Genomic DNA, 13901 nt, shown 5'->3' on the forward strand with positions numbered 1-13901 from the left:
CTTCTTGGAGGTCCTTCTTTTCTGGCTAGAAGCGAGGGTGGTCAAGGGTACCCACCAAGGACATTTCGGAGACATCACCTGCATGCACTAACTACTCGGAGATACTCAACTGCATTTTCAGGTGCTCTTTGCCATTGTGCTTCGTCATGACTCTGGCGGCCCTCATCCAGTGAATTAATGTGATAACTCCAGCTAGTGAGGACCCACCAGTTTCAGAGATGTCGTGGAGTTTGGGATACATCACGCATGTCAGAACCCTCCCTCCCACTCTTGTGAGGAACACAGCATGCAATTTTATGCAAAATAACCTCAAATACTCGGTGTTCGCCAAGAATTCAGAAGCATAAGCCCCTAAGAAGAAATTACATAATCAAACATCAACATTTCAGTTATGCTTGGATTTAATGATACATAAGCCTCAACATCTTTCTGAGCAGATCTGCTCTTCAAAGGCACGATGACATTAATCTGAAGAAGTTTATTTCAAACAGAGAAGTAGCTGGTACTGTTAAATGCCTCCCTCAAAGTTCTACTATGAAAGATGGAAATAATGCTAATATCTAGTTCCTTCCATCCTCTACAGTCTAACTATACACATATTCCAAATGTGGATCTGATTCTATATAACTTGTAAAGGAGAGCTTTTCCTACAGACTTGGATGTTCTCTGGATGAAAATTCTGCTCAGGTTTTTCAAGTAAATGCCCTCAGTTATAATGGGATAACACTGCATTTCATGCATTACAGTCTCATAGTAAACTCTTCAGCTATGATTAAAAATTAATTGTAAAAGGCTATACTCCTTAAGGAACAAAATCAGGACAATGATGCTGTGTTTTAAAATTAGGTTAAATGCCTGCTTCCCTTTACCTCTGTATCAAAGGTCAAAGACATTGCTCCTTACCTTTAAATTCTGGAAAAAATCCAGACATTAAAATGGTAACTTCCTATAGCACAGGGCTTCTCATATCTCCTTTCTGACCATACACGTAAGACATATTAGTTTCAACCCAGCTTAAACATGATTTCTCAATAAAATGTCACAAAAAACTATAATAAATCAAAACATACCAAAATAGATTATTAGACTCATACCATCAGACTATAGTTTATTTTATAAATTCCCACTAAAACAATCTCAGTGTTTCTTATCATTCACAGGATTTGGGAGAATTTCTTAGAGGAGTACTTGGAGATAATACTGCAGAAAAAACTATATAATCGGAGGGAAATACAAATACCCATGGGGGAGAAGAGACTCAAACAAACGAAAGTTAACTAAGGCAAGAAGCCCAAACAGGTGGGGCCCTGCCTCAATATTTGTTAATCCAGTACGCTGTAAATATTCGATCTCTTCACATCTGTTCAGCACCTCACAATATATAGGGCACTGTGACATGCACTGGGGTAGAAAGAATAGTATATTCCATGCTCCCAAGAAAGCTTGTATTCGCCTGGTAGAAGCTCCATAAATATTTGATGAACACATGGTATCCACGAAGAAATGAATGAATAGATGAATGAGTAAATGAATGAGTATTCTGTAAGAAAGCCTTTATATAGAAAGCGACCATTTGAAACAGTCATCCTAGAGCAAAACATTTAGATGGTGTCTCTGAAATTACTGATCATCATGGTATGAACTGAATGTTTCAGTTTTATTTGATTTTGGTTATAAGTGTAAATATCTACTGATTGTCAGAATCCATGGCAACAAACAATCTGTCTATTCAGCCCATTACTGAACCCCCTAAATTAAGAATAGGGCCTGACACATAGCAGGCACTCAGGAAATATCTGTCGGATAGATATGAAACACATGCAATACAGCCAATCAAAACGTGCTTTTTAAAAAATACCTTGTATTCAAGCTCTAGGATCAAGTCATCAAGTCAGCGATTAAAACCAAAGCACTTTTCCGAGCTGTAAGGATTCCCAACCCCTGTTAAGCAAATGAATAAATTCTGGATTGTAAAATACAGGGAAAGCAAAGTTGCCTTTCTATTAACAAATCCATTACTGCTGATTTACTTGTGTTAGGAATATAGAATGTTGCATATGAGATTTCCGTTCCACCTGCCCCCCCAAACTAGATCATTTCTCCTCTATCCCTCTCTCTCTCTCTCTCTCTCTCTGCCCCCACTCTACTCCCTTCCTTCCCCAACCCTGCCCCTTTCTCTCTCCTCTCTAGGCCTTGATATTCAGAGGCACATGAAGTTAGCTGGAAATGGCAAAAACTCAAGTGCAAATTCTTTCTGACATTAACACTTTTCCATCACTCTGCATTAGTATGCGTAGTAGCTTATAAGCTATGAAAGTCACTTACCAATAACAATGTGATCTTTGAATACTAATCTGAATGGATACCAGCCATAAAGGAAAGACAGCTACCCTGATTGGATGAGGCTAATAATATTAGGGAGCCTTGGGCAAAATAAGCAATGGAGTCTCATTTTCATGCATCTCCTCCACCCTGCTTTGACTCACTTCTCCCCCTTCCTTTATATTTCATTCAAGTAGAAAAATTAGCATCAATTTATGAGGACAGTTCTCTATGCAATCCTGATATTCCTGCTCCTTCACATACCTATCCTGTAATTATGATATATGCATAATTTGTCTATTAGTAGAACAATCATATTTGGCTTTTTTCCCCTTGAAATTAACCAGTGGCTCTTTCAGGGATCTAAGATAACATCTAGTATCTTGGGTTGTTTGTTTTTTTTCCCCACTCATCTTTTTGGAAACCCAATTCCTACATGCCTCAATTGATTAGATACAGTGGGTCTCAAACCTGACTACAAAATAAAATCCCCAATAAAGATCTTAAAATAATACTGATGCCTTGGTTTCACCTTAGAACAATGGACTCTGAACCTCTGAGAATGTGGCCCTGGCCTCTGTATTTTTTTAAGCACCCTAGGGGCTTGAAGCACAGTAAGAGCTGAGAGCTATTAGCTGTGGTCATTGGTTCAGTCCTTGTAGACCTATTTACATTTGTAAACCTTTTTAGGACCATAAACATCAGTCTTGCTCTTGGAATATGTGTTCTCTAGTATACTGGGAGGGTAGGAATAAAAGTTACTGGAGAGAGCAAATACTTTCCCACTTCATAGGGAAAGCATTTATTCTAACATAGGAACTAAAAAATATAATCTGCATAAGAATACTATCTTAAGGTTGTTTTTAACTTTTTATTTCAGAATAATTTTAGATTAAAAGAAAGTTAATTAGAAAGATAATACAGAGACATCCTAGATACCCCTCCCAGAGTCCCCTAATGTTAACATCTTATTTAACCTTAATATATTTGTCAAAACTCCTATCTTAATATTGTTTCAATACCATTAATTAAATTAGAATCTTAATTTGGGCTTCTTCAACTTTTCCACTAGTGTCCCTATTCCGTTCCAGGCTAGAATCCAGGAAACCATTTTGCATTTAATCAACACATCTTCCGAGTCTCACTTATGAAAGTTTCTGTCTCTTCTTGTTTTGCATGCTTCCGGCACTTTTGAAAAGTGCTTGTAAAGTGTTTGGTAGAACACACTCAATACTGATTTGCTTGAATTTCCCTCATATTTAGACCAGGGTTATGGATTTGGGATAAGAAAACACAGAGGTGAGCTTTCCTCTCACTGCATCAAATCAGAGTGTGTATGATACCAACACGACTGATCACTGATTATGTTAACTTGATGGCTTGGTTAAGGTTTCTCTACTATAACTACTCTTATTATTATTTGTTCCTTCCCATACCCTATCCTCTGAATTGAGTCACTAAATCCAGTTCATACTCAAGAGGAGGGAAATTAACCATATTTGGAATTCTTCTGTAAGGATGATTTGTTCCTTCTCCATCGTTTATTTCTTCAGTTGTTTATTTTTATCAGTATGGACCCATGGATATTTATTTTAGTTCAGGGGATTTAATATAATATTATTATTATTTATTCTGGTGCTCAGATCGTTTCAGTGTGGGCCGCTGGAAACACTTTGAAGTTGGCTCCTGATCAATTTGATACGCCCCATTTTTGTTTGCTTTGTTTTGCCTGGGCATTTTCTTACTTTCCGGCATGACAAGTCTCTAGGCTCATCTTGTATTTTCCATGCCCCAGCCCTAGAATATTCCATTCCTACAAGGATCTCTGGGTTTTTTTAATTGGAATATGGTCTTTAGAAGCCAAGTTCTGAGTAGCAGGTGTCCTCGTTATTACAGGAGTGTCACTGGGGTGAGGCTTGTTTGTTATTTGTTTTTGAGTTTGTGGCCCCCCCCCCCCCAGCATTCATATCTAAGTCTTGCCTATTAAAGAACTACAAAAGTTCTCAGGATCTACACATTAAGGTAAAAATAACTGTAATTATGAAACACAAATTCTGTTTCTTAAACTGGTATTTGGCACCTGGACATTTTTTATGATCTTGGCTTCTTTTTCATTATTGGTTTAATAAAGATACTATGACCTGTGTGTTTTTTGCCAAACACAGCGGATGCTATCTACTATCTTTATTTGAAAATGATAATCATACAGCCCCAGAAAAATATTGTTTATGTGAATGACCTTCTCTAGCCCTTTTTGTGGTTCTCAAAGTCGACAGACATCATCAGATTTCTGGAGCACCCAACAGCTGACAGCTGAGATATGTGCCCCACCTCTTACATTCAACTCTCAAGAGCACCACGTTTTAGTGATTAGGTTTTTAAATCATTTATCCCTTTTTTGTTTGTTTGTTTCAAAAGCCTAAAGTGTTCAACAAACAGCAGCTGTTTCTAGTTAGGGCTTTCATAAGAGGCTAGATTCAGATACGGGTTAGTTTCAGTCCTGGCAGCACTTGGAGCTTACACTCCAACAGCAAGTAGAACTCAGTATCAGAAATGGATACTAAATCATGAGCATTAAATCCCACCATCGTAACAAAAGAAGTACTTTAGAGAAAAAGGAAACAGAACAAGTCCAGAGTAATTGTGCTATCAGAGAACTTCATTAAATAGCCATAGCAATTCAAAGGTAAGCATCACAGAAAGGAGAAGTGACTAGTTCTTGCCCTAGAGCCCCTGTGCCCTCTTTCCCTCTTCCTAATGACACCACATGGCAAACAGGTGAAGTGGGAATGTAATGTACAAGCTCTTAGGAAAACAAGATGTCCAAAGATAAAACGCCATTTTTCTTAGTGTCTGACAATTAGCAACTGTGATGAACCGCTTATGTGCTATTCAGTGATCTTTGTTTCAGTTGTTCAGAGAAAGTCAAATTACTACAATATGATGTGAAATGCCAGTTGAAAGCATTTGCATAGATCTGTGTAATTGTGAGATGGAGCTGCACACATCTGCCTATGAAATTCAAAAAAGCCTGCAAGCACCAAAACTGAGTCTTCAAGAGTCAACGGACATCCTAAAGGTGCAAAATGTATGAAATAGAACTTAAGTGCTCAGTCATCTCCCACAGGAAAAGAACTTCGATCTTAGAAATACAAAACTCTGAAAACGAGGAAGAATTTTTTAAAATATCAGATTTTTAATTCAACTTGATCTATATAGTCTCTAGGTGCTCTGGAAATACTCGTCCCCTGAAGGGTAAACATGGGCACTTTCTAATTATTTACTGGAGTTGCTTCCAGGACTTTATCTATGGTTTTAAAGTCTTTCCTGTGGCATGACAAGCAGGAACAGATTACACACACACACACACACACAGTATACACACTCTTATGAAAGTGATTCATCTTCTCATGCTGAGAAGACAATTAGTGTCACGAACAATCTTTTAGTCCAGAATCAAAATGCTCTCATTAAAAACAAAACAAGAAGAAGAAGAAAATCTCTAATCTCATTATGTTATTACCAGAAGGAACAATCCACTTCTAGTCCTTCTTTTTTTCCTACTTCTTTCCGGTTGCAGTGAAAAGATGGGTTTTGCTTTAACAAAATCCTGAGAAATGAGAACATAAAATAATCAAAATGAAACAGAAGGGCGTGGTTACTTTTCATAAGGATTTTCTAGAAGTCTTCCTTACTGAGTTAAATTCCCTCGTGCTCTTGGAATCGAATTTGATGCGCCAGATTAATTGAGAGGAATCTTTTCAGGAACATTTCCATTTAAAAGATGATTTCCTTGGATCTTAAACCTTTCTAATCCCATGGTTCTCAGGTTATCTTCTTTCTATTAATGGAGCCATTTATGATACTAGACTGATTGCAATGCTATGTCAGTTAATCAGAATTGCTGTTATTTTTCTATTTTGTGCTCTGAAAGATGTAAAAGAAACAGAGAGCCTGGCTCCATATTCGAGAATGTCCTAGACCTAATGGGATACTAACTGCTTATACTCATCAGCATGAAAGAAAAATGGAGCTCAAAAGTTATAACGGAATAAAACAGAAAAGAGGAATGATTAAACTTCATTCCAGCAGACAGACTAGCAGATTTCTTGAAGGTGAGACTAGGTAGTCCTTCATACAGCTATTACATTCTTTTTGACCTTGTGAAGCACAAGTGGAATCCCCGATGACATCATAAAGGCACAGAACAATCTACTGCAGTAATCTAAGAATCTGGCATTTAAAGGTAGGCATCCCAGAGGACGCCACCAGAATGGCAGCTATGGAACCCACACTACGCAAATTAGGAGAAAGCATTAAAATCATATTACTTAAGAGGGTAGGTTGCCAAATACTGGAAATGTTTCAACAGAAGAGGATTTCTGAAATTAGATCAAGTTACACTAAACACTCTCATTGTTTTCCTTCAGACTCCTAGGGCTATTTCCCAAAGAGGTGCAGATTTCTAGTTTTGAAAGTTTTCTCTAGATGATTTTGTTGAACCATTACTTAGGGTGAAGCAGGAGCTATTCGGAGCCAAAGGAGCCTGGAGGGCACTTGACTTTAATCCGTCCAGCACAATCTTGATCAGTTTTAAATATTAGAATTCTGAGTAAGAATCTTTTTGAAAATATTGGTATTGTTGCTTAATAAGTGTGAACATCAACGGACATTTTCTTTTTACTTCCATTTCCAACTCTAGAGACTATCTTCTTATACTAACACTAGAATTGCCAGGATCTATTCTTTCTTTTTTTTTTTTTTTAAAGATTTTATTCATTTAGTTGACAGAGATAGAGACAGCCAGCGAGAGAGGGAACACAAGCAGGGGGAGTGGGAGAGGAAGAAGCAGGCTCCCAGCGGAGGAGCCCGATGTGGGGCTCGATCCCAGAACGCCGGGATCACGCCCTGAGCCGAAGGCAGACGCTTATCCGCTGTGCCACCCAGGCGCCCCACGCCAGGATCTATTCTAACAAGAACTATTTCCAAGTGTCCTGTTCACTGCCATATATCTCACTAGAGCACTTTTTAGATATGTTTATCCAGGCACACTTTTTTTTAAACAAAAAATGTCTATAATTTATAAAACAGTGAAATTTTAGGCATATATTTTGACAGCAAAAGATTTATCTCCTAAAGAAATAAAGGTCCATTTTCTTATATATTTAAAAGAAATTGTTTTCTTTTGAGGATTTTAAAATATTACGCAAACAGTTCTATTCTTTCCAAGAATGGGATTTCTATTCATTTCAAGAATGAGTCATTAAGGGTCTGAGTACAAGAAGCTTTGGCTGAAGACTTTGATAATCTTTTTCCACATGATTTGACTTAAACAACCTAAATTTTGAAAACTTCTGTTCGGCAAAATGTACTATAATTAATAACTGTGCTTTTTTTCGTGTTTCCATAGATTTCTAGTTTACTAGGACACAGCATGAACTTAGGTCAGCATTTCATAAAATTCTATTCAATATTAAGGCCCTAAAACATATTCGTGGGTTTTCATTTGAAAATGATTATTATGGCAAACCATTTGGAAAGGAACTTAAAAGTGATACAAGTGTGTTTACTGACAGCTAAGTAGAGTGTGTTAGTATGCGCTGTGAGTCCCAAGAGAAAAACAAAGTAAATTGCTTAGCGAACTCTTTCTTTCAAGGATCATCTCCTGGGATTACTTTTCTGCAAAACATTTTTGGAGAATCACTCCCTTAGATATTTCTTCCATTTTAAAAGTGCAACTATATTAAACACACATGCATATACTACAGGAAGTGTTGAGAGCTACATTCAGAAAAAATTATTGGTTTAGATATTGGAAGATGTAATTTCTTTTTCAAGACTGAGAAACCATACATAGTCTAAATACATATATTGTTTTAGTTTGGCCATTAAAAAAATAACCTTTTTCAGATGAAATCGTTTTATTCCTACTAATTCTTAAATTGGTATCTTTTAGAAGAGAACAAAATTTTATTTTTCTAAAATGAATCTACCCAAAAGTTGCAGGATGGAAAAAAATTGTCTCTGATAATCTATTTTAGTTTTGAGAGTCCATGGTCTTTGACCCTGCAATTTCTCTGTTATCTGAAAGTATAGAGAGAAAAAAAAAGAATTCTCAGCTCTGTCCATCATCATTTAAGTCTTACCCAACTGTCTTGGCCCATTCAAGCCACTATAGAAAATTTCATAGACTACGTGGCTTACAAACAATAGAAATTTATTTCTCACAGTTCTGGAGGCTGAATGTCCACAATCAGGGTACTGGCACAGTCCAGTTGTGGTGAAGGCCCTCTTTTGGGTGACATACTACAGACTTCCTGCTCTGCCCACATGGCAGGAAGGGCAAATGAGCATTCTTGAGCCTTCTTTTATGAGGGCACTAACCCCATTTGTGAGTACTCTGCTCTCATCACCTAATTACCTCCCAGAGGCCCCACATCCTAACACCATCATTGGATGTTAGGATTCCAATATGTGAATTTGGGGAGGACACTGGTTCAGAATATAACACTGACCATTATCATCATCATAAGTGTGAAGTCCAGAAAAACTCTTATGAGCTTAGGTATCAATAAATACAGATTACAGGATGGTAGGGTAGAGTCGAAAGAGCAGCATCTCTCTTCGAGGGCCTACAGTCAGTGTTTCATTGCCTCATTCTTGAACATAAATGAATGATCAAAGAATGCCAGATGCTGGAGCAAAGCCAGAAACATGAAATAAAAAGACTAAGCTAAGCAAAGAAACAAAAAATACTGGGAGGAATCAGAAATAATTTAGGGAACAAAAGAGAACAAAAACCACACACATTCAATGATTTCCTTCCAAGTAATTGAAGAAGATATTACATAATATTATGAGGAATGTGGTGTCTCCAGGTCTGATGAATGGGTACTAAATCCTTATTTCTTTGCATATCTAGTAATTTTTGGTTGAAAGCAAGTTGAGGTATATAATATATTGCATTTACTCTAAGGATTGTTTTATTTTTCTGAGGGTTTGTGGGGTTTTTGTTTTGTTGTTTTTGGGTTTTTTTGACATTGGGAGAACAGGCAACTAACTTGACCTGATTCAGTTGTGACATTTGACTTATATGCAGCATACAACTATCTAATTCTTGCCTTTTCTCCTTTGCTTGTTGTGACTTTATAGCTCAGATACCTGAAGCTATTACAGTATCCATCTCTGCTGCCTGATAAAAAATAGATTCAAAGACACGGAAAGTTTGTAAGAGTCCTCAGACTTTCAGGTTTTCTTCAGGCTCCATGGGAATGTCTTACATGAGCACAGAATGTATCAGTCAGCCAGAAATACGAGTATCTGTCATCTCTGTTTCCAAAGTCTGCCGCCTTACAGTAACAGGCCCTACTGCCATGGGCCATGAACGGAACCTGCCACCTTCAGCCAGCGGGGGACGAAGAGAACACCCCAAGAGTAGGAGGTCACAAATCACATTTTTTCCTAATACACAGTAGTTTGCTAATGTTTAGGAGTGAGTAAACACTTCTCACACGGCTGCCTGTCTTTGACCACTTTCCAGTGTCCTTCAATGGTTGTTTTTAGAAATTTTGGGGGGTGCGTTTTGCTTTTTCTTTCCAGAAAAGAATCAAGCTACAGAAATAAGGTCCCTTATATTTTTATTTCCCTATTATGGACTTGAGCATCTTGTCTTTATATTTATCTTGTACTTTGTGACCTTTCTAAACATATCTAGGATTTTTTTTACATAGACAAATACATGGCAAAATAGCAGACATAAATAGAAATATAGCTATACTACTACTACTACTACTATTAAATGTGAAGGGCCTAAATACTCTCATCAAAAAAGAGATTGTTCAACTGAATCAAAAGAGCACGGACTAATTATATACCTTCTATTAGAGATGTACTTAAGATCAAAAACAATATAGTTTGAAAGTAAAAGGATAGACAAAAAACCATAAAAGCACTATACATAAGAGACCTGGATATGCTATATTAACATAGAAAAATAGACATTAAGAAAAGGCATATTACTAATGACACAAAAGGACATTCCATAATGATATGAGTCAATATAGCAGATGATATAACAATTATAAACATGCATATACTTCTAATAAAAAGCTCAAAAATATATGAAACAAAAAACAGAATTGAAAAAAGAAAATAAATAACTTGACAACAATCAGTGAAGATTTTAATATTCCTTCCCCCATAACAGACACATCAAGTAGACAGAAAACCAATACGTATATAGATGACTTGAACAATGCAATCAATCAAGTTGTCCTAATTCATATCTATCGAACACCCAGCAACAGTAAATTAGGTTCCTTTTCAAGTACCCACGGAACATTAACCAGTATAGAACAAATGCTAGGTCAGACAAGATGTCCCGATAAGTTAAAAGGGATTAAATACATTTGGAATAAGTTCTGGAAATTAACATAATTAAACTGGAAATCAATAACAAAAGAAATCTGGAAAATCAACAAATACATAGAAAGTTTTTAATACCAAGCACATTTTTTATTTTTTTATTTTTATTTTTTTAAGATTTTATTTATTTATTTGACAGAGAGAGACAGCCAGCGAGAGAGGGAACACAAGCAGGGGGCGTGGGAGAGGAAGAAGCAGGCTCATAGCGGAGGAGCCTGATGTGGGGCTCAATCCCATAACACCGGGATCACACCCTGAACCGAAGGCAGACGCTTAACCTCTGTGCCACCCAGGTGCCCCCACCAAGCACATTTTTTAAGTAGACCAGAGGTCAAAGAAGAATTCACAAGGGAAATTAGAAAATATGTTAAACTAAATGGAAATGAAAACACAACATACCAAACTTTGCAAAATCCAGCTAAAGCAGTGTTTACAGTGACATCTAAAGTTCTCAATGCTTATATTAGAAGACAAGAAAAACAAAAACTCAAAAATCTCAGCATCTACATTAAGAACCTATAAAAAACTTTAAACCTAAAGAGTTTAGTAGAAGAAATCATAAACATCATAAAGGAAATCAATGCAATAGAGAGTGGACAAACAGTAGGGGAAATTAATGAAACCAAAGCCAGACACAAAAGATTATATACTATATGATGACCAGATACTAAATGATTCCATTGTTCTGTTGTCAGAAATTAGCTGAAAGGGAGTATGGGAATTTTTCTGGAGGTGATGGAGCAGGGCCAGTTCCATGGGTGTGATCTGTGCAGTCTCATGCTCATAGAGCTCTGGTTTTGGTTTGCTGCAGCTGTCAGCATCTTAAGATGTTAAATATTTGAACAAAATGGCCATATTTTACACTGGGGCCCACAGATTATGTAGTTGGTCCCAGGGAGAACTTCGCTTTTGTGGTAAATGCATAGCTGTATACAGACCAAACTGATCAATCTGTACTCTTAAATGCATAATCATTTGTTTTATATTAAATATAAATTAAATTAATTTAAATGATAAAACAATATGATTATGCATTTAAGAGAACAGATTTCAAACAGATACATCGTTTTAAATTATAAAACAATACAACAGAATAAAGCTCTAAAATGTAAAAAGAAATAGAAGGGACAATAACATTATTTTGTGCATATCAGAGTGGCAAAACATATACACAGAAATCTGTAAGACATGTTTCCAGGAAGTATGTGCATATGTAATTTCATTCACTGATGGAAGAAATAATAAGTGCTACCGCCTCTCTGGAAAAGTACCTGCAAATATATATTAACATCAGTAACACAGGTATTTTGATCCAATAATTCCACTCTTGCAAATCTACTTCATAAAAATAAAAGTAATAATTTCCAAATATCTATATCTGAAGATTATTATAGTAGCATTTTTTTATAGTAAAGAACTAGTTACAAAGCAAATGCCCATCAACAGGCAATTATTGGATATATGTTGGCACATTTATGTATAAAATATTTTATGGAAATTAGAAGTGACATACTTACATGATCTGGAGTGACTTCTGTAAGATTTATTGAGTGAGAAAAGCAAGGTACATAAAATAGTCTGTGAGATCTTTCCGTTTTGGTAAAATGAATATTTACACAATAGAAACCTACATATCTATCTATATATCTATACAGGATTAAATTAGTACAGAGAAAACTGTGGAAAGACTTAGGAATTAGGGTGGAACTGGGATAGAGATGGGTAGGGAAAGGAGAATGTGGCCTTTTATGAAAAGGTCTTCTGAACAATTAATTTTATCATTACATCTTTATATTTGATATATTTTTATACATCAGTATTTTTAAGAATCATCAAAAATCTCTGGCTTTGATATCAAAGCGACTTAGGTGTTTATCTGCTCTCCACCAAGTTCTAGGGATACTCATTATTTAGGTTACCCAAACTCTTTTTATATTCACTCCTTATTTAGCAGGTTTGTAGTGAGAATTAGGATAATGTCTATAGGGTTCTTGACACTTAGAAAGATATTAATCATAAGTACAGCAAGTATTTATTTTATCCTGATAAATACCTGGTAATGTTTTGAGTACTAGCCCCTTATTAGTGTGCCTGTGTCTGTTTTATATTTATAGAACACTTCAGTACTCAGAAAACTGCTTTGAACATTAGAAATATTTCAAATATATGTTGAAAGAAGCATCAACAATTATTATTGTTCAGAATAGTAAGTAACCAAAATCCTCCAGATCATATTATAAAGGCTAATCTCAGCTTCTGATTTTTTTTTAAGAGAGGGAGCATGCACATGTGTGAATGGGAGTCAGGGGGAGGAGAGGGGCAGAAGGAGAGGGAGAGAATGAATCTTAAGGAGGCTTCACACCCAGGGAGGAGTCCTACTTGGGGCTCAATCTCATGATCCTGAGTTCATGACCCGAGCCAAAATCAAAAGTCTGATGCTTAACGAGGTGAGCCACCCAGGAGCCCTCCTGCTTCTGATTTATTCAAATAATGAATCTTTCTTATTCTTAAGGCATAGCAAGACTAGTCACACACCAGAGTTAAAATTCAGTGATCAAAGACAAGGCCTTTGGACATTTACATGGAGAAATGAAAATAAGGTTCTATAACAAGAATTTATTGTATACTTTACTTTTTTAAAAAAGATTTTATTTATTTATTTGAGAGAAAGAGAGAACATGAGCAGGGGGAGGGGCAGAGGGAGAAGCTGCCTCCCCCTGAGCAGGATGCCTGACATGGGGCTTGATCTCAGGACCCTGGGATCACGACCTGAGCTGAAGATAGACACTTAACTGAGTCACCCAGGGGCCCCTATTGTATACTTTATTATCCAAAGCAGGACACTTCTAAGACTGAAGGTAACTGGGTAGGGTGGGAGAAGGTGGGTAAGGTGTATGACTAACTCGACAGGATGCTGGGAAGATAGGTGTTTATTCCCGGTGAACTAGGGTCATTGTATTCTTGACCCTGCATAGCCCTGAATAAGCAAAAGCTGTAGAGAATAGCCCATCTGAAAACTTTTTTTTTTAAGGTTTATTTATTTATTTGAGAGAGAGAAAGAGAGAGAGAGAGCACACCAGCAGGAAGGGCAGAGGGATAGGGAGAGAGAATTCTAAGCAGACTCCTCGCTGAGCACAGAACCTGACTTGGGGCTC

This window comes from Ursus americanus, chromosome 3 (assembly GCF_024610735.1).
Source record: "Ursus americanus isolate L20-20 chromosome 3, mUrsAme1.1.p, whole genome shotgun sequence".
Classification (NCBI taxonomy): domain Eukaryota; kingdom Metazoa; phylum Chordata; class Mammalia; order Carnivora; family Ursidae; genus Ursus; species Ursus americanus.